The sequence below is a fragment of the Triplophysa rosa genome, linkage group LG7 (genome assembly GCF_024868665.1).
Source record: "Triplophysa rosa linkage group LG7, Trosa_1v2, whole genome shotgun sequence".
In the NCBI taxonomy this organism is placed as follows: Eukaryota; Metazoa; Chordata; class Actinopteri; order Cypriniformes; family Nemacheilidae; genus Triplophysa; species Triplophysa rosa.
This window is the reverse complement of record NC_079896.1, coordinates 17108883-17129827: the sequence shown is the minus strand read 5'-3', so window position 1 is coordinate 17129827 and position 20945 is coordinate 17108883. Positions and strand designations below refer to the sequence as shown.

Here is a 20945-nt window from a genome sequence, read left to right as displayed (position 1 = left end):
TACCTTTATTTGGTGTTCTGATAACTGACTTTGTATTGTGTCATTTAACTGCTTCATTTAGTCATGTCTTTCTTGGTCCTGTAGCAGAGCCATGACAGAGCCTTTGGTTATGTGTGGAGAGAAACATATTATTGTCCGTTTGACAATAATATACGTTCTCTCCAGTGTCGTTTCCTTGTTATCTTCCCCTGAGTGTTTAATTACCCACACCTGCCCTGTGACGCTATCCCTCGTTTGTCTTCCCTTTATATACCCTCTTGTTTCTTTGTCTTGTGCTCGTGTATTACGTATGTTTATGTGCGTGATGTTTGTGCTGCTTCGTGTCATCGTCTTGCCTTGTCCTGTCCGTGATCCCGTTTTGTTAAGTAAGTTGTTTTAGTGTTCTTTAGTTTAGTTTGTTTACTATTCTTGCTTTTGTTTTGCCCCCTCGTGGGAAGTCTTTTGTTTTGTATTTATCGCTGTTCTGTTTTCCCCATCGAGGGTGTTTTGTTTTGTCTTTATTATTAAAGTCTTGTTTTGTTAACCCCTTCACTGCCTGCCTGCGCTTGGGTTCTTCCGCCATTCGTGACAGTATTGTATCAGCTTTTTTTAAACAGTTGTTGATGGAGACTCTTTTAATTGTAGAAACTGCAACAGTTGTCAATTTTGGAAAAACTTGTGTAATGATTTTCAGTACACTACACTGTGATAATTCATTTGGAGAAGAGGATGAAAATCTGCTGTGAGAGAGGCAGAGATTTAAAATGTTATACCAGTCACACGTCTTTAAAAAATACACACACTTTTTTGTTTCTTTTGACTTGGTTTGCTAAAAGGCCATGGCTTTCCAAATGTTAAATGAGGTGTAATCTTGAAAGACCTATAACAAATTGTCATTTGGGGGAAGGCCTTTCAATACTGTAGAGGCTAAGGATCAGAAAAACGTTATCAAGAAATACAGATAAACATGCAATGAAATGTTTAATTAAATAAAACAAGACAAATAACAAACCAATGTGATCCAAACATTGAACAAAGCATAAAACAAAGACCGACACCAAAGAAAACACTAGGGTTTAAATACACTGGGGTAACAAAGGAAACAAGAAACACCTGGGGAAACTAATTAACATGAAAAACTACAAAGGACTGCAACCATGGCACGCAACAGGAAATAACATAAGTTCAAAATAACAGGGGAACACAGACTGGGATCGTGACAGAGCCTCCCCCCTTAAGAGCGGCTTCCAGACGCTCACAATGGTCCAGGAGGGTGGTGAAGTGGAGGCAGAACAGGGGGAGGGATAGAGGGCTAGGCTCATGTAGGGGAAGAGGGCTAGGACCGCGGTGCAGAGGCAGACCTGGGCCATGGAGCAGAGGCGGACCTGGTGGATTCCAAGGCGGAGCCGGCAAAGCAGGAAGCCTTGGCGTGGCAGGCAGGGCTCGAAGTCTAGGCATGGCAGGCAGTGCTGGAAGCCTGTGCGTGGCAGGCAGGGCTGTACGCCATAAAGGTGTAGCAGAGCTGGAAACCTGATGTTTGCAGGAGAAGTCAGAGCGGCCATCTTATCTGAGGCACTTGGCATGGAGGAGTCCAGGGCGTTCATCTTGTCAGCAGGCTCTTGAGCGGGAGAGCAAAACACAGCCCAGACACACCACAAGGCTCCAACCACAACTGGTAGAGATGACTCCAGGGACAGGGCATCAGGAACAGACACCTCCAGGACCACTGCACTAGGGACCACCGGTGTGGCAGCCACGATGACTGGAGACTCTGGGATGGCGGCCATCTTGCGAGCAGGCTCTGGGCTGGTGGCCATCTTGCGAACGGGCTCAGGGTTGGCGGCCATCTTGTGAACGGGCTCAGGGCTGGCTGTCAACACAAACAAAGGGCTCGCCACCCTCAGCGTGGGGCATGCAGTTTGCTGTGTTGGGCCTGGGTACTTGGCAAATGGAGCCTGAGGAAACCTGCACCCTCTCAAAAAATGTTTAGGTGGAGCCTCCTCCTCCACCTTGCTAACGGTGAAGGAGGACCCCACCCATGAAAGGCCAAAGTCTAAATATTCACAAAGCGAACCTCAAGGACCATCACGGTTGAGTACGTAACAAAAGAAATCATCAGCATAAAATCTGGGGGATTGGAGGTGTTTGCAATGTCCAAAAAAAACCTTAATGTGGTCCTCGAGAGTGAGAGATCCTTGGTGAAGGCGGACAAGGGCAACTTCTGGGTCCATAGTGGTCGGTCTTTCTGGTACAAGGAGTAACCGGGCAGAGAGAAGATCCAAGTGTAGAAAAACATTTAATGAAATAAAACAAGACAAAAACAAACCAAGGTAATCCAAACATTGAACGAAGCATAAAACAAACCAAGGTAATCCAAACATTGAACGAAGCATAAAACAAACCAAGGTAATCCAAACATTGAACGAAGCATAAAACAAAGATCGACACCAAACAAAGGAAACACTAGGGTTTAAATACACTGGGGTCACAAAGGAAACAAGAAACACCTGGGGAAACAAAATAACAAGAACAACTACAAAGGACTACAAACATGGCACGCAACAGGAAATAACATAAATCCAAAAGTTACCTAGTTAGTGAATAAGAGTAATGAGATGCAATGCTTAATAAATTGTTTTGAAGTTACAAGAATTGAAAGGTGTGCATACTATTTATTATGTAAAATTATAATATATAAGACGTAATATGTGCCTCCACGCCTACACCTATACCTTAGAGGGTGAGTGCGCTCTGGGTTTGGGAAAATACCGAGCTTGGAGCCCTCTCCCTGGACAGGGGGGATTATCCTGAGTTTGGGCCAGAATACCGACCTCGGAACCCTCACCCCTGTGTAGTGTAGAGCTTGCTCTTCTCCCAGTTGACCCAAAGGTCCAATCAGTCGAGATGTTGGAGAACACAAGTGTGCTTATACAAGCCAGTCATCAAGATAATTGGAGATACAAATGCCCTTTTCGCTGAGGGGAGCCAGGGCAGCCTTCGCGACCTTCGTAAAGACCCTGGGATACAGGGCCAGACAGAATGGGAGGACCTTGTATTGATGCACTCGCCCCTTGAAAGCAAACCGTAGAAATGGTCTGTGACGAGGGAGGATCGACACATGAAAGTATGCATCCTCCAGGTCTATGGACGCGAACCAATCCTGGTGACGTACTGACAATATAATGCACTTCTGGGTCAACATTCTAAAGGCTCTATTGCACCCTTCTGCAAAAAGCTGGTGACTTCTTCCAGAAGTACAGAGGTGTCGCAGCTTTTCATGTTCAAAAAGAGGATGCCCCTGAATTTAGGCAGGTGTCGAGCAAACTGTATTGCACAGCCGAGGGCGATCGTCCTCCTGTGGCACCACGAAGGGTTGGAGAACCATGCAAAGAAGGCAATGGGCACCAGAGGAAAGACTGTTTGCAGCTTTGTGGGGTGTGCGACAACCAAGGAAGCAATGCGTCCCGTAATATTGTTGCAAATAAATTCGACCACTGTGGACGTCGTAATGCCCATGGATGGTTGTTGGCTTGGGGAAGAAGGAAACTGCTCTTTGTTGAACAATGAGGGTACCAGTAACAGCCATGCGCCGCTCAGTAAGAGGATAGAATCTCTGCCAAAGTGCCCAGTGGCGGCTCGGCCACTGCAGGACAAGAACGAGGTGAAACCACCGCTGATCGCACCACAGATCGAGCAGTAAAGAAAAGTTTATTTTTGTAGAAAATAACTAAATAACTCTGCTGCGAAGAACAAATCTGAGTGCATGAGGCATACCGGCTTCCTTACCTGGAAATCCGGGGTGGAACCCAATATGCAAATTTCATTCAACAATTTCTCATTGGCCTTTTCTAAAAAGAACAGAGGCGATTGGGTTCGCAATAACAAAGCCCTAATGTCCCCATTGACATAATGTCGAAAGGGAAACCAATGACCTGATACTGAGTATCATGGGTCCCCAAACGTATTCCTGGAGGGCCGGTGTCCTGCAGAGTTTAGCTCCAACCTACCAACACACCTGCCTGTAGGTTTCTGCTGTGCCTAGTGAGACCTTGATTAAAAATACAAAATATACAAGAAAATAACAAAGAGAACCCCTACGAAATGTCTGCTAGGCAAAATAAGACTTTGCCACAACTAACAGATTGAACAAGGTTTATATAGGCAGAATTTAAAAGGTAGATAAAAAACAGGTGAAAGCAATATGGCTTGATGAGTCCAGGCAAAGGATAATAGGAAATGTAGTTTCCGGTGATAAGGTACATGATCCACGGAGCACATGGGCAGTCCAGTTGGCAGGTATGACAGTAGAAAACGTATCCTGAATGTTGATAATTAATATTGTAATTTAATAAAATGGAAAAAATGTAAGTCAGCCATAAGCACTTAATCATAACTTTATTTTAATGTGTGAATGTGTTTGTCATCCACCAGGATATGAATTATGTCATTACGTATGGACTGGTGAACTGAATATTAACCGGTTCTTTGAAACATTCTGTCTGAATGAAATGGTTCACGGAAAATGTTTGACCTCCCATCACTATTGCGGAACTCGTCTGCGACAAAGAGAACTCTGATTGGCTGTTCAGCTTAGCAAATGAGTGCACAAGAAAAACGGAACTGACTAATGCAATCCATTGATGCCATCTGCGCCTATCGCTGCAGTATTTATGATTTCACACATCCTTTACTCTCTTTCTTTATCCCCAAAAAGAAGACAAAGGACTGACAATGCCAGTGCCATTTGTACTTGATTGAAAAAAGCTACACAAGTCTGTCAGTAAAGAGTGCGGCTGGTTTAAACAGTGATAAAACGAAGCACCACTTGCTTTGTACATCCACAGTTCTGGCTCTTCCGGTTGCCCTCTTTGAATGCCAAATACAGAGTACTGCTCCTCTGCTGGTATTGGAGTTACGTTCTCTCACACAAACGCAGAGCGTACGCGCTAGTTAGTCACTGGCTGCAGACACTAAAGTCTAAGCCTGCAATTAGGCTAAAAAAGAATGCAGGAAGTAGACAAAAAGGAGACCAGAGGCTGTTACTAAATTGATGTTAATGAAAGAGAAGCTTTACTATGCACTATGAAATGCCGGTCTGCTAATCTTTAACATGTTTTACACTAAACAATAGTTTTATTGGGAACAATTGTTTTGTTTGCACGGAAGACATTATATAATTGGCAATTATAAAAGTGCCTCATGTGATCCAAGATAGCTTCTACAGTTTCGCTAATGTCAGAACAGCGCACTTTGCTGTGTCAGTATTTCAAACATCTCTGGTTCAAGTGCAACTTTTTAGAGAAACCAGTTGACTTTTTAAGAGAATCTGATCTGCTCAGAAACTGATGCATGGTCATATTTAGTCACAAGGCGTAAGAGCAGACAAAGAAGAGGTTTTCCTTTCAAATAAAAAATAGTGATGGCCGGTTCGTGAACAAATCGTTCTTTTGAACCGGCTCTTTTCAGTGAACTGGTTGATCCAGTTCACCAAATTGGACTGACTCGTTCTAATCTAAACAGTTCGCGTCTCCAATATGCACTTAATCGCAAATTACTTGAATTACTCACTTGCTGGCATTTCTGACGAAATAAACCATTTTATTATCCAGTTACTCCAACCGTACTGTACTGAAGTGGGGTGAAGAGAGAACTAACGAGTACAAGCAGCTGATACTGAGCATTCTTTCAGATCACTAGTACACACCCCAGATAGCAAACTGACGTAGAATCAATGTTGATTTTTGGTTAGAAAGGTCAGTATCGGTCGTCAATCAGATTTCGATGTTGAATCAACGTTCACTATTTAGTCGGTACATTGGAACGTTTTACGTCGGAAATAAAACATTGATTCAATATCGAAACGGTGTTATCAATACGACGCATCGGGTCGGAACCATAACCTTATTTTGAAGTCGGAGTTCTGCGCGTGCACAGCTGCATAGTTCACACTTTATGGCTAACCGTTACCGGAGTAACCATCTGAGATAAGCAATATGTTTTAATTTTACATAGTTCTTTATACTAAAATATAACATTTTTGACCAATATTTTGTTGTTATACTGTTTAGGTTTTGAAACGTTCTTGCATTATTATCTTATAATTTATCGCGTGTTAGCACACGGCCTGTTTGAGGTGAGCCGCGTTAAACTCTAAGGGAAATGTTAAAGCCGTTTTATTTTTTTAAATGCTACATGCTGCATCAGTCAAGTGTTAAACATTATACAGTAATTGTCTAAATTATAAGATAGGCGTTTTGTTATATCAATTGCAAAAAAACCCACAAAACTGTTTGTTTGAGCGAGGATGCGATGGTGTTTTACAGCAAATAGCAAACAATTACTAAATGGTATATATGTATTTTATTTAACAAAGCCTGTACGGCAATCATTGTAAGTTTCCTATATATAACGTTAGATCTGTATTTCGGTCAGCATCAGTGTGTGGCAAGTACACAAATGCTCGTTGCTATGCAAGCTGTGAACGTTGTTGAGTTATGAAATGACAGTGTTGTTTATACATTAACCAAACGCAAGTGCAGTGTACTCTGGCCAAGTACTTGCATACTTACACATGTGGTACACATTTCAGCTCGTATGCTAAATGAACACACAGGTTGAAGTTATGCGTTTACTTATTCACCATTGTCTCTGTGTTGCCAGGTTTTTGTTTGTACAACATGGAGCACCACTCAGTAATGTAAGTAAAAAGTTATCAAAGAAGTTTAACTGTATATTTACAGTAATTAAATGTACATGCTGCTATAAACACAGACGGTCACTGTTGTGATTAGTACATTGGCCTCTTGCAGAACGTTGTTCAACTCTTATGATTTCTGACTGTGATTAAACGTAAAAAACAGTGATTGTTCTAATTGTCTCAGGTTTTGTTCGTGGGAGACCTGGAGGCAGTGTTTATCCAGTACACAGACAATGATAAGGAATGGGGGGCCATCTCCAGTACCGAAGTCGTTCTGAACAACACGCTTCATCAGAGTTTTCTGGCACAGGGAAGCCACGTCCATCTACCTTCTGAAAAGAGCTGTGTTTTTGAAAAGTTTTGGCAACTTTTTAAAACACATTTGACATCACTTACACGCATTATAATTAAAGTGTTACTTTTCTTGTCAACACATATGCATGTTTGCAGTGCACTTAACAATGCACTTTCATATTAATTGAGCACGAGCAGTGTAACACGTGCAAACTCGAAACGATTGCTGCCTTCTGCTTTAGCGCTGCTCCTGCGACACGAACATGAGCTGCTCACATGAAAATGCTCTAATCTTTTAACATGGCCACTGAAAAAAATATGTGACTATTGGATTTCAAACTATTTATGATTTTCAATACTATGTTACCAGGTGTCCCATGTGTGTATGGCAATGTCATCACCAACTAGTTGTTCAGTTTGTTTCCATACACTGATTAGATTTGTAGGTGGTTGTCACAGAAAATGTTGCATTGTTACAGTTATGAGAATACTCTTGTGACAGTTTGTGACTTGATTTGTAATGGGTAGGATGTCACATTTACATCTGTTTCCCTATTTAGTTTTCTCCGGTTTTGCCATTGGACTTAATTTTGCCACGATCCCTTACCTGTACCTCGTTTGTTTAACTCGCACCTGTTAGTTGTTATTGTCATCAATTGTACTCTATTTAGTCACTGCCTTTTTCATTTGTTCTTTGTCTTGTCTACTGTGTGGTAACTGCCTTCTTGGAGTTCTGTTTATTTGTATCGAGTACTTTCATTAAATATATTCTCAATATGGATTAACTTCGTCTCCTTCGTCTACCGGAACCGTAACATAGGAATTGTTCGATTTTTTATTGCAGGTCTTTTGTTTTTCTGTGAGATCCAGTTTAAGACATCAAGAGATCAGTTGCTGGTCTGGACAGATGTTGGCCTACAGTACACCACAGTGACTTCACTGCTGTTCCCAAAATGACTGACTACTATCATGTTATTAAGTAAAACTAAGCACCTGTGACAGTTTGTGGAGTTTGTAGTTGTAACAGGGGTATAAAGTGATGCCTTTTATTCAGATGTGCATTATTATTAAGCAGGTTGTCTTTAACAGGAAGACAGATAGGTTGAGAGTGACTCCAAAGGGACCAGCACCACTTCCACTTGTAACGCGATTTGAAGAATTTATCTTCCAGAATCTGACTGTAAATTTTGGAATTTCAAATTAATCTCCAAATTCTGACAGGTATTTGACTTGAACTGGTGCTGGTCCCCCAATGTCACCTAAATAAATATTTTCTGTGTGTTTGTTTTTGTGGAACAAAAAGGAGAGTCACATAGTCCAGTTTGGTTAGTTTATTTTATAGTAAAGAAGCAATAATAATAGTGAATCATGTCTGAGGCTGTCTGTCTCTTAATGTCCTGCCTTAAATTCCCTTTTCTGCCTCACTGATTATACTACTAGACATACACAGTTGGTACAAAATGACAAGTTTTATTCTTGATAAAATATTGCACTCAATTTGTAAATTTAGACTATTTATAGAAAATACTTGACAGACAAATGAAAAAAATAAAATAAATAAATAAATAATAAAAATTCTCTCTAACCCTCTACCACTAACCCTCTCTCTTTCTCTCAACAGGTAGTGGTCCAGCTTTTGTTGAAACCAGTAACTTTGTATTAGCACCTATTGTATTATTAATCCTGTATGACATATCGCTTATTGCTCCCTAAACTCTTTGTAAGTCGCTTTAGATAAAAGCGTCTGCTAAATGACTAAATGTAAATGTAAATGTTATAGTAGCCTATTGATTTCAATATTATTCAATATATTGACTTTTATACCTCTGTGTCATGGCTCTGCTTCATTTAGTCATGTTTTTCTTGGTCCTGTAGCAGAGCCATGGCAAATCCTTAGGTTTTGTGTGAGAAGACCATGGGATGTTTATCTTCTGATATCTCATGTGTTTTCTCGTGTCTTGTCATTGGCCCCGCCCCTCTCGTCTCATGTATTGCTTTCCTGCCGTGTCTAATGTTCCCCACCTGCCCTCGTTAATTAACCTTCGTTTGTCTACCCTTTAAATAGTCCTCATGTTTCTTTGTCTTGTTGCTCGTGTATTGTATCCCTGTCCCATGTCTCTCGGATGTACTATGTTACGTTGTGTATGTACTGTTTACCTCGTCGAGTGTTCCTTGTTTTTAGCCGTGCCCGTGTTCCGTGAGTGTTGTGTTTTACCCTTGTCATATGTTTGATTTAACATGTTTGGTCATGTCCTTTAGTTGAGTTTTTACTGTTTTTGTTTTCGTTTTGTCCCCCTCGTGGGAAGTCATTTATTTCAAGTTTGTTTTCCAGTCCTGTTTTCGTGTCACCCCCTCGTGGGTATTTTGTTTGTTCTTTATTTATTAAATTAAAGTATTAAAGTCTTCATTAACCCCTTCACTGCCTGCCTGCATTTGGGTTCTTCTGTCCTCGAGATTCGTGACAGAATACACAAGCCAGAAATGAACCCAGCAGGCTACCATGGACGCTGGGCGGTCCCGCCAAGCCCGCCTCCTCTGCGGCGTTCGCCAGGAGAACATGGACCTTGAGGACTACTTGGACAGATTCCTAGGCACCGCAGAGGAGGGTGTCTTCAGGGAGGCGGAACTGGCGGTGCTCTTTAACACCGGTCTCAGGAGCCCCCTTTCGCGAGTGGAGATGAGGGCGCTGAGACCGCTGGACCGCAGTACGCCACATACCGTTCGGGGTCCAGGGTCTCAGCCCAATCCAGCTATTTGTCTATGCTGGCCGCGATCCCAGAGGGTCAGGCCCTGCAGATCGGGGTTCTGGGCACCGCCACACCTTCCGCCTCAGCCCCTGCAGTCTCGTCTCCACCAGTCAGCCTGGGTGGCAAGCAGGGGAGACGAGAGTCTTGGGGGACCTCCTCTGAGGAGTCCCAGCCCGAACCGGCCGTGCCATTTGCCACTTTTCTTCAGCCGACCTCCAGGCGGGTGGCTCGGCTGAAGAAAAAGAGGCAGCAGCGGGCAGCGCGGACTCCACCCCAGCCGGTGCAGCCGGCATCCCAGCCAATGATCCAGCTGGCGTCCCAGCCGGTGCAGCCAGCATCCAGTCCGGTGTCCAGCGTCCAGTCCGGTGCAGCAGGCGTCCAGTCCGGTGCAGCCGGCGTCCAGTCCAGTGATCCAGCCAGCATCCCAGCCGGTGATCCAGCCGGAGATGTAGCCCGCGTCCAGCCCGGTGCAACCGGAAGCCAGCCCGGTGCAGCCGGCGTCACGCCCTGTCCAGCCGGCATCAAGCCCTGTCCAGCCGGCCTTCCAGCCGGTACAGCAGCCGGCATTCCAGCCGGCGTCAAGCCCTGTCCAGCCGGCCTTCCAGCCGGGTCCCAGCCTAGTCCCGCCGACGCTCAAATCGGTGGTCCCCCCCAGGAGTTCCGCTAAGTCCCCCAGGACTCCGCGCCCTCGAGCGCAGCCGGGGACTAAGCCTATTCCCCCTTCTCCCTACCCCCATGGACTGCCCCTATGAGCCCTTGTTTGGCCCCACCCCCCTCCCATGTTTGTTATTTTTTTTGTCCCACCCAAGCCCTGTTGTTATTTTGTCATGTCTGCCGTTGATATTGTTTTCTCTGTTTTGCCTTGTCCTGTCTGTCACCCAGTCGGTCTTGTCTCGTCCGTCTACCCCTTGGTGAGCACCTTCATTTGGCTCTGCTTCATTTAGTCATGTTCTTGGTCTTGGTCCTGTAGCAGAGCCATGGCAAAGCCTTAGGTTTTGTGTGAGAAGACCATGGGATGTTTATCTTCTGATATCTCATGTGTTTTCTCGTGTCTTGTAAATAGTCCTCATGTTTCATTGTCTTGTTGCTCGTGGATTACGTACGTTCCTTGTACCTGTAATGTCGTGTTGTATTTCAAACCTGTCCAAATGATGTTCCTTGTTCCCACCGTGAGTCGTTGTTGGTCTTGTTTATGTCAGTTTAAGTCAAGTGTTTTATAGTCTAGTTAATAGTGCTTGGTTCCTGTGTTTTCCTGTTATCATTTATTCCCATTGTCTTTGCCATTTTTCCCCCCCGCGTGGGTTTTTGTTTTATTTGTTTGTAGAATAAAATACCCCTGTTAACCCCTTACCTGCCGTTGCCTGCACTTGGGTTCTTCCGCCACGTATTCCGTGACACATCTGTGTGTATTTGAGAGTAAATTTACATTAGTCTTGCATAGAAGGTTTGTATGCTCTAAATATGTATCTGTAAATGTATATTTTGTATAAATAATAATAAGAAATGTAACAGAATGTGATAATTTATTAAACGTTACATACACAAGCTTATTTATCTATTAGTTTTAAGTATTTTGAGATGTTCAATGTTAATTTTTAATATGTTATTTGTTAAATAATTTCACCGATCTGAAATCAATATCGATTCAATGGTATGTAAGCAAACCAACTGCGTCAATTTCGTGTTCAATATGTGTTGATCTCTAACGTCGTTTCACCGAGCTTAAATCAACATCGAATCAATGTTAGGTAAGTAAATCAATTGCGTCGATTTCGTGTTGAATACGTGTTGATTTTCTAACGTCGTTTCACCCAACTGAAATCAACATCAATTCAATGTTAGATAAGTGAACCAATTGCGTCTTTTTACAGTTAGTTTTGAACGGCGTGACTGACGTTGATTCAACATTACCCACGTCCGATTCAGAACCGATGATACTGCGCATGCGTGTAATTTTTAAAGCAGATAAAAAGCTTGTAAGTCTGACATTTTATCAAACATCAGAGGTGTGATACTATAAAACACATTGGAAATATGTTTTGGACTTTATTACTGCCTTATCACTGTATGTACACAGATCTGCAGTGCCGTTTGCGTTCATGCCACTGCTAGAGCAGCTCTCGTTCTCGAGATCCGCGTTTTGGATCACCAGTACACTGAACCAAGAGCTGTTTCTTTCGGACGGGTCCGACTGAGAACTGATGAGCTGATGATAGTGAACATGCATGATTCACCGTGAGGCTACAGAAAAGTGTGGACAACTGATACTAATGTTACGACTCATGTGAACAGAGGACTTAAATATATGGAGCTATCTGGCAAAACGTAGGTTAATTTAATAAGAAATAAATCGTATTGGATTATGCATGGATCATATAGTTTCTGTAAAACGCTGATGAAGATTAATTTATTCACTCTATATCTTAAAATATCATAGTTTGCAAATCACTTGTGCCTGTATTTGGGTGCTTTAGTTGCAAAACTTATATGTAAGAAACATATCAGATCATGACGATGATGTGTTAACTAACAGAAGTTATGATTAGACCTACTTTTTTATATATTTTGAATGTGTTGAGTGTATTTTCATCCCAGCTGGCCGGGATAATAGACTTGACGCGTTACATCATGGTGAGTGATGTCATTATGTCAGGGCATAAAATAATTGAAACGAACTGTCCGAAAGATCCGGTTTGCAGAAAAGAACCGGACTTCCCATCACTAATAAAAAGTTGAATTATCTCATTCCTGTATATTTGCTACAAACTGAAGACATGGATCTCAGAAACATTAATATTTTCGTTATTTGTATTTATTCTATAACTATATATTTTTTAATTACTTCCAAAGCACCATTTTCACATGCTGAATTGTATGAGTAACCTTCTGATTACTACTTATTCCAGAATTTTTTGCATGCTTTATCTCTTATTGCAATCTTTTGTTAATCAATGATTAAAACTGTATATTAGTATTTAGCTTTTCAACGTATTTAACTCAACTCAACTCAACTTTATTTATATAGCGCTTTTACAATTTTCATTGTTACAAAGCAGCTGCACATGAGACACATTGACTACAAGCAAAACAATCAAAGGTTGTACCTGCAAAAACAAGAAAAGGTTGAAAACACAGAAGACAGACACACCCACACACAAAACACTCCACACACACAACACGCACATGCACCAACACACACAGACACAGAGACACACACACGGATGCGCACGCACACACACACAACACACACACGCACAGGCTTGGTTGACTATCCCCGTGGGGACAGTCCATAGGCGTAATGTTTTTATACTGTACAAACTGTATATTCTATCCCCTATCCCTAACCCTATCCCTAAACCTAAAGATCATAGAACACTTTTTGCATTTTTAGATTTGTAAAAAATATTGTTCTGTACAATTTATTAAAACTTTAAAATTCTAAAGCAGCCCCCCCGGTCAGGCAGATAGTGCAAAAACAGTATGCAAACGGTGGCGAGGAACCCAAAACTCTAATCGAGAAAAAAAACCTCAGGAGAACCCAGGCCCAACCAGGGGATTCCAGTTCCCCTCTGGCAAAAGCTGCTGCCTCTGCACAAGCTCCAGAGAACTTGCACAACAAGGCTAAATAAAATAAATAAACTTAAAAATAAATTATAGTTTAGATTATCATAATAATCTAATAGCATTTGAAATTTTGTGGTGAAGACATGTCAAGAGACCGCGTCCTTCTTTATCCAGCTCTATCATCTCAGCTCTTGACAGGTCCCCACTTCCCATTCTCCGCTCTACCATCAGGTCAGGCCATGAACTGCATCCTAATAAAAGCATAGTTTATAACCCACCTCTTGCTTGATTACCACTGCAATTAAGTACAAGTGATTAATATATATATGTTGGACAGTTTCCCCATGTGTGCAGCCTATTAGATCAATATTTTTATGTCAAAATTATCTACTTAGTCTATATACGGTCCAATATCACCCATCCAACCCTGAGGTCTTAACCTTTAAAAGTTTTTTATTTTGATTAGGGCCCGAGCACCAAGGCGCAGGGGGATGCCTTGAACCGTAGGTGTGGAGTCCTATTGTTTTTGCTCCGTTTATTAGGGCCCAAGCCACTAATGGCACAGGCCCTATTGTTCTCTTAAGGATTTTGCACACACATCAGACGTGGCGAAAAAAGAAAGTCTAATAGGGGTTTCAAAATTAGGCGTGACAAAATGGCTTGATACCGCCACCTACAAATGTTCAATGAAGTGCCCCTAACACCACGTTTAACATACACGCACACAATTTGGTAAGCTTGTGAATCACTCCAATACCTACAAAAAGTATCTACTGGCCATTCTCTAAACCAAACAGGAAGTCATTTATTTTGAATTTCCTCCATTCAAAGTCATACTTTAACAAACTCCTCCTAGAGTTTTAATCTGATCAACATCGTATTTGGTAATTCTTATCTAAAGTCCTTTGTAATGCTAAATTGCGAAGCTCTTGACTTTTCGTTGGAGAACGTGATCGATTTGGCGTTTTGCCATGAAACAGGAAGTTAGACCTACCCCAAACTTTACACATTTGATAATAGTCCCGGCCTGAAGACATCTACATATTCAGGATGTGGCATGTTTTACACTGTGATTAACTCCTCATAGAGATTCAAACAGTCAACATCATATTTGGCCCAAATAATTTTAAGACCTTTGTGATGATACATGGCAAATATCTTGACTTTTCATTAAAGTCCATGACGGCCAGACAAAGTTCAGTGTTTCGTTGTAAAACTGGAAGCTATTGTAACTCAGGCATACAATGTCCTGGCCTGAACACATCTACATGTTAATATTCAGTTACAGTTATAGCCACCTGCAGGCAACAGGAAGTGGCATGTTTTACACTGTATTTAACTCCTCATAGAGATTTAAACAGATCAGCATCATATTTGGTCAGTATAATCTTAAGACATTTGTGATGATACGTTGTGAAGATCTTGACATTTCGTTGAAGGACGTGTCTGTGGCAGCCTGACAAAGTTTGAAGTTTTGCCATAAAAGTGGCACGTACTGGTCTATCATCCTAATACCAAGAAAAAATCTCCTGGACCCATGATCTACACCCAAAAGTAAGTCATTTATTATCAATTTCCTCTCCAAGTTCAGTGCAATTTTTGTCATTTCCAGGTGTCAAACTTTAACAAAGTGCTCCTAGACCTTTCATCAGATTTACATCATAATTGTTTGTTTTTTTGGTAGTTTTTTTGTGATGCTAAATGGCAAAGACCTTGATTTTTCATTGAAGGGTGTGTTTGTGGCAGCCTGCAGTAGTCCAGTGTTTTGCCATGAAGAATTTGCTGTATGATAAGCATACAATGTCCAGTCTGCCCCAAACTTAACATGTTTGATAAGAGTCAAGACCTGAAAGACATGTTAAATATATCAACATTAACCTACAGTCATTGCACCACAAACTGGCAAGAGAAAATTTGGTACATGCAAATGAATGACAAAGACTTCTATATAATTTCCCAGCCTTTTATTTTTACCTGATTTGCTTCACATGTCACCTGCATAATGTCAAAACACGGCAGATGTGAAACTGAGAAGGGATTCTTGATATCTTAAATATTGTTGCCATGGCAACGTGTCAAACTTGAATTTTTTCAGGTGTTTTTAAATTAACATACTTATAATTGCATGAAAATCGACACACACATCAGTATTGTTGATAGTTAGACACTGGGAAAAGCTCATAAATGGGTGTGGAGAATGCACTCTACAGCACCACCTTTTGACAAAAGTTGGTGGTTCATTTTTCCTACAGTCACCAAACTCTATATAATAATGTTAATCTATGTTTTTTAATAATGTCCTCATCAAGCTAGACAACTTTCTATTTTACAGCCATTAGCTACGATTAACTGAAGTCGGATATTTTGGTTTGAATGTGGAAAACAGGCAGTGATGCATACTTATAGGAGAAACGTGCATTTAACAACAAACTTTGTCAACATGACGTCAAGATACGGAAGATGTTAAGTTGCAAATGGATTTGGGATATCTTGAACTGTGTTGCCATGGTGATTTTTTTTAAATAACAGTAAAAACATGCTGTAATACTAATGTTATCCACCAGATGGAGTATGGATAAGAATGGTAATATTTATTTATACGATTATAATATTTATAATTAATTCACAAATGCCTATAGATCATTAAAATCATTTAAAAATGCTTAGATCATTAAACGTTTTGGTAACACTTTATAATAAGCTTATTTTTTAACATTTGTTACATTACTAACATTAAGTAACAATGAATAATATATTGTGTACAGTATTTACTTCGTACAGTGTTTAGTGAATAGATAAAATGATAAACAATCTATTTTCATGATATGCAACTCTCGAGACAATCTGTTTATTGTTGTAGCATCCTCAAAATTCATCTGATTTTCACAAGCTTTGGTACGGACACTCCCCATCAAGATAAACATCTTGTCTATTCGCTTGACTTACCTCCACCCAACAGGAAGTTGGCCATTTATAAATTAGTGAAATGTTTGGCTATTTTGGCAAACTTTTTGGAACTCCTCTTTGACAATGCATGGTAATTCATTGTGATTTTGCAGTATTAAACGACAGACAAAATCACTTATATTGTGTCTCCAGTTTTTCATTATTACACAGTTTAACACTGTTAACCTCGCATGGTTTTGCGAGGGCCCTACATTCCCCTGGGACAGGGGGACAAACTCATTATTACAATTCAACCATTCGAGCCATTTTGGGGCCCTTAACATGCTCAGAACTCTTAAAAATCCGCACACGTGGGAATCTGCGGCCCTTAGGACACCACGGAGGCTGGGACCTGGGCATGGCGCAGGGGCTCTACGTCGCCACCTGGAACACCTGGAAGTCAGAAATCTTGCCACATATCTTATATCTCCTTGCACATATTTATTATAATAATTATAATTCAATTATTTGTCAAGTATGGTGACCCATACCCGAAATGTGACTCTGCATTTAACCCATCCAGAGAGTAGTGAACACACGCACAGCAAGTGGTGAACACACGTACACCTGGAGCAGTGGGCAGCTATCACTGCACTGTGTTTTTAAAACACTTAATATGCTTATAATTGCATGAAAATCGAGATTACACATCAGTATTAATGATAGTTAGACACTGGCAAAAGCTCATGAATGGGCATGGAGCAGGAGCTCTATAGCGCCACCTTTGACAAAAGTGGGAGTTCATTTCTCCTACAGTCACCAAATTCGGTACAAATATTCTCATCTCCGAGGAGAATCATAAAATTAACACCAAACTTTATCAACATGATGCCAAAATACTGAAGATGCTAAGTTGCAAATGGATTTGGTATGTTTTGAACAGTGTTGCCATGGTGTGGCAACACAATACTAAGTTTATCCACCAGATGGAGTAAGGATAAGAAATCTATTAATCCTAACTGATTGAAACCAAAATCGGCAAACATGATCTCAAGATATTGGGGAATTTGGCTGTGGCAAGGCAATACATTTTTGGCGAGAAATGAGAAACATGAAGTGTATTATAACATCCTCGTACATTGTCTGATTTGGATCAAAATACAGCAATTTGTTTGTTGTATGAGGCCGATCACATAGATATGACTATTAATGGTCGAAGTTGCAGCGCCATCAACTAAATGCATGTAGCCCCTGTGCACTGTTTTCCTGATGGATTGGGCCCATCATTACTGCTTGCAGCTATACCTCTTCTTCTTCTTCAACCTTTTGAATTGCAATTTTGAGGGCATAAACATTTTCGGAAAAACTCACAAAACTACACACGCATCAGATGTGGCAAAATTTACTTCTAATAGGGGTTTCAAGATTAGGTGTGGCAAAATGGTTTGATAGCGCCACCTACAAAAGATCAATGAAGTGCCCCTCATGCTACGTTTCACATACATGCACGAATTTGGTAGGCTTGTGAATCACCCCAATACCTAAAAAAGTCCTATGGTGCAATTCTCTATTTTGAGTTTATTTGGTCAGTCCCAAATAAAGAACTTTGTGATGATAAATTGTAAAGTCCCGGACTTTTTGCTTAGGGGTGTCTTTGTGGCATCCTTGCAAAGGTTGCCGTTTCGCTATGTAAAATAAGTTGTTGTAACTTAGGTATACAATGTCCGATCAGCCGTGTTCACATATTTTAATAAGAACCCTGGCCTGAAAACAGCAGCCACATCACCATGTAGCCCAAAACTGGTTGCCCACTGGAGCTAAGCAGGGTTGAGCCTAGTCAGTACCTGGATGGGCGACCTCCTGGGAAAACTAGGTTGCTGCTGGAGAATGGGTTAGTGAGGCCAGCATGAGGTGCTCACCCTGTGGTCTGTGTAGGACCTGATGCCCCAGTATAATGATGGGGACACTGTACTGTCAAATAGCACCGTCCTTCTGATGAGACGTTAAAGTGAGGTCCTGACTCTCTGTGGTCATTAAAAATCCCAGAATGTCCTTCAAAAAAGAGTAGGGGAGTAACCCTGGCATCCTGGCCAAATTTCCCCAATTGCCTCTGTCCATCATCAAGGCCTCCTAATCATCCCCATATACTGATTGGCTTCTTCACTCCTCCTCTCCACCAATAAGCTGGTGTGTGGTGGGCGTTCTGGCACAATATGGCTGCCATTGCATCATCCAGGTGATGCTGCACATTAGTGGTGGTTAAGGAGATCCCCTCTTCCTTGTAAGGTGCTTTGAGAACCCAGAAAAGCGCTATATAAATGTAACAAATTATCTATATAGCAATATAGAGTTACAGCTATAGTGCGATCTGTAGGCAACAGGAAATGGCACGATTTACACTGAATAACTATGCAAAGAAATTTAACCAGATCAACATCATATATGGGCAGACTAGTTCTTAGACATTTGCAACGCTACATTGAAAAGATCCTGACTTTTCATTGAAGGGCGTGACCGTGGCGGCCTGAAGGTTGACTTGTTTATTAATACTCTTGTGAAGGAGAGAAGCTCAAACTACAGTAATTTTTGTTGTTGTTGTAAAATAGTTTTGTTTTGTTGAGGATATTGTATTTAGCCATATATAGCCAGCAGCGCTAGCTTCCTAATTCCTATGTTTACATACACCTTCATAATGCAATTAATGCCTTAAATTTTACAATATTAAGCCCTAAAGGCCATATAGTCGACAATGTCAACAGTCTTAATTATAACAATAAACATTATTATGTTATTTCAGCCATACTTTACTCTAGAAAGTAATTTTACCCAGTGTTCGAATTGTGTCAAAGCTCTTGGGGGGGTCCCCTAACAGGCCCTAAATAAAATCGACGTAGCTGCCAGCACAGGCATCAATCACATGATAGTTTGGAACAGGATAATTAAACCACATTACACGCATAAATGTCCTTAAAATGTTGAAAATCCTTTAGAAGAGATACACATGAGGGAGAGATTTTTTTTTCGTCCTTTGATTCTTGTTCTTTATATTCTTTTTTTGGAATATTAATAAAAAAAAACTTTGGTGCAAGTGAGGGAGAGGATCGCGTGAAAGTCAATAGTGGCTGTCTGTACAGTGTTGCCAAATCAGCCAGTCACCAGAAGCGTATGATCGTTTTAAACGTGATTTATCTCCTGATAATCTAAACCGTTACCAAAATAATTCATATGAACCAAAACAGAATAAGAAAAATTTCTTTGGGCAAAAGCCTTCTCGTCAAAGTCGGAGCTCATGTTTTCAGAAGGGAGCGCTATAATCTCTTGGAAATGCAAACGTTTTCTGAGGGAGGAAAATATTCTTGGGGGAAATGCAAAAGTTTGACAAATTAATGCAATGTTTTTGGGTAGAGAAAAATATTTAAAACATTTTCGTCCTTTTCCTATTTTTTTCCACCACCCATATGTCCATTCAGTGGCTCGCGTTGCATCTGTTTTGACAATGTGAGATAACAGCGTATAGCCTACATAAAGAAAGTAATATAAAGTTTTAAGATAAACACTTTCAAAATAGGACCCGCACGCGGCCAGTGTCTCGGTGTCACATCTCTGTACATGTCTTCATTGAACAGAACCCCATGTGGCATGCTTGAATGTGCCTGGATTTTCAGATAAAAAAGTCATTTTAATTTGCGTCTTATTAAAATTGAACAAATAACGGTCAATAGTGCTTTGTTTTAGCATGATTATTTGACAAAAAATAATTTTGGGTTTTTAGTCTAGTTTTCATGAAAAACCAGGGGACCCCCCAGTTCATTATTTTAAACCTTATGAGGGGTCCCTTAAAGGCCCGTCCCAGCCCCCCCCCTCAATTCGAACCCTGATTTTACCTCTCCCACCTTCTGTGGATAAAACATTTAGATTAAACAATTAGAACCGCCTTTTATGCTTACATTGAACAAGAAAAAAATGTCCTAAAATATGAAATAGGTAACTTGTTTTATACATGTCAACACTTTATTACAACACTAATTTCAAGTTTTAACAAAAATTCTAAGTAAATTGTTTGTGTTGCTTAAAAATGTTTTGCTTTAATGAATGTTTTGCAGATAAAACCTTATAATTCTAAGCAGAAAGTGATTTTTTCAGAATTACAAGGTTCTATCTGGGTTTGACCTGTTCCAAAAATCCCCATTTACAAATTTCAGAGGATTTTGATATTGTACATAGAATACATTTAGGGTCTCTGTCTTTTTCAAGTATGTAAGAGATTTGTTCCTCATATAATTTTTGCTATATGAAATGCAAAAACTTTGAAGCTCTATATCTCAAAACTACTCAGAATGCAGATAGAACCTTATAATTCCAAGGAGACAATTTATATATTATTATACAACAGTTCTTTCTGGTTCTTGAATCTGATTGGCTGAGAGCCATGCAATGTTCCACCAGTATTATCACGGAAACCCCTTCACTGTTTGTATCACTCCGCCACTAAACTAACTATTAAGTTATGATCCTAAACAAAACTCTTACATTAGGCAGTGTCTCTTAGAGCAATTCACAGCTGCTACAGTAGGTGGTGGTATGAACCTGAGAAAGTTGGTTGCGACCCGCCATATAAACAGAGAGAATGAGAGAGGGAACTTGCTACTGTAAACAAGCACATGTATAATAAAAAAAACAATTGACACTGCCGCAGTGCAATGGGAATAATGCATTCACAGTGCATGTCCTTTTACAGTCTCTTTCTTTCATTCACACACACATGCTGTCTCATTATT

General features: G+C 40.8%; 1 protein-coding gene across 3 annotated transcripts in view; it reads right to left on the bottom strand.

Moving 5' to 3' along the window:
* The window catches only part of tp63 (tumor protein p63), a 109877-nt gene that overhangs the window by 83674 nt on the left and 5258 nt on the right, over positions 1 to 20945 (bottom strand). The gene's annotated exons all lie outside the window — the stretch shown is intronic.